Source organism: Merops nubicus, unplaced genomic scaffold, assembly GCF_000691845.1.
Source record: "Merops nubicus isolate BGI_N331 unplaced genomic scaffold, ASM69184v1 scaffold7196, whole genome shotgun sequence".
Taxonomy (NCBI): domain Eukaryota; kingdom Metazoa; phylum Chordata; class Aves; order Coraciiformes; family Meropidae; genus Merops; species Merops nubicus.
In genome coordinates this window covers 2,681-3,801 of record NW_008615572.1, presented here as the reverse complement: position 1 = coordinate 3,801, position 1,121 = coordinate 2,681, and positions in this window count along the sequence as shown.

Here is a 1,121-nt window from a genome sequence, read left to right as displayed (position 1 = left end):
AGATCCACACACTGGTGGTTTTGATGTCCTTCTGTGGCCCCACTCTGGGAACTGGCTGGAGTTCCCCTGTTAGAGCACTGTTCACTTTTCCCACCTGGCAATATCTAAAGTCAGTTGGATGCTTTCACCTCTGCAAACTGGCTGGATTCACCCTGTTCTTCAGCAGCTTCAGCCACTCACCATGTGGGACTCCACACAGCCCCTTCCACCGCCGATGTGTCCCCACAATGCCACAGGACCCATCAGTGAACAGAGCATGTCGCTTCTCCTCCTCTGGCAGTTTGTTATATGGTGGGGCCTCCTCGGCACGTGTCACCTCCTGCTCTGGTGACATCCCAAAATCTTTGCCCGCTGGCCAGTTTGTGATCACCTCCAGGATTCCTGGGCGCCTAGAGTTCCCAGTTCTATCCCCTTGTGTTATCAGGGTGCCCCATTTCCTCCACGTGGCATCAGTCGCATGGTGTGTGGAGAAGACCCTCCCTTTGCACACCCAGCCCAGCACCGGCAGTTGAGGTGCCAGGAGGAGCTGTGCTTCAGTGATGACCACCTCTGAGGCAGCTCCAGCTCCTTCCTATGCTGCCAGTGTCTCTTTTTCACTTGGAGTGTAGCTGATCTCGGGTCCTTTGTCTCCGTGACTCCAAAACCCCAGAGCTCGGCCTCGGGTCTCCCGGCTGCTCTCTGCCAGGGGCTCCAGGTAGGACCATTCTTCCCAGCTGTGGTGTAAAGAATGTTTTTAATATCTTGTCCTGCCCGGACTGGCCCGAGGGCTACTGTGTGCACAGTCTCCCCTTTCATTTCTCCAAAGGCTCACTGCTGCTCAGGGCCCCACTTGACATCGTTCTTCTTCAGGGTCACTTGGTAGAGAGGACTCACAATCAGGCTGCAGTCTGGGAGGAGCATCCTCCAGACACCCACGGCGCCCAAGGGAGCCTGTGTTCCCTTTTTGGAGGCTGGCAGGGACAAGGCTGATATCTTCCTGATCACGTCCATTGGGATTTGGTGACGCCCATCTTGCCATTTTACTCCCCAAAACTGGATCTCTCGGGCAGGTCCCTTAACCTTACTTCGTTTGATGGCAAAACCAGCATTCAGGAGGATTTCAGTGATTTCCTTCCCTATCT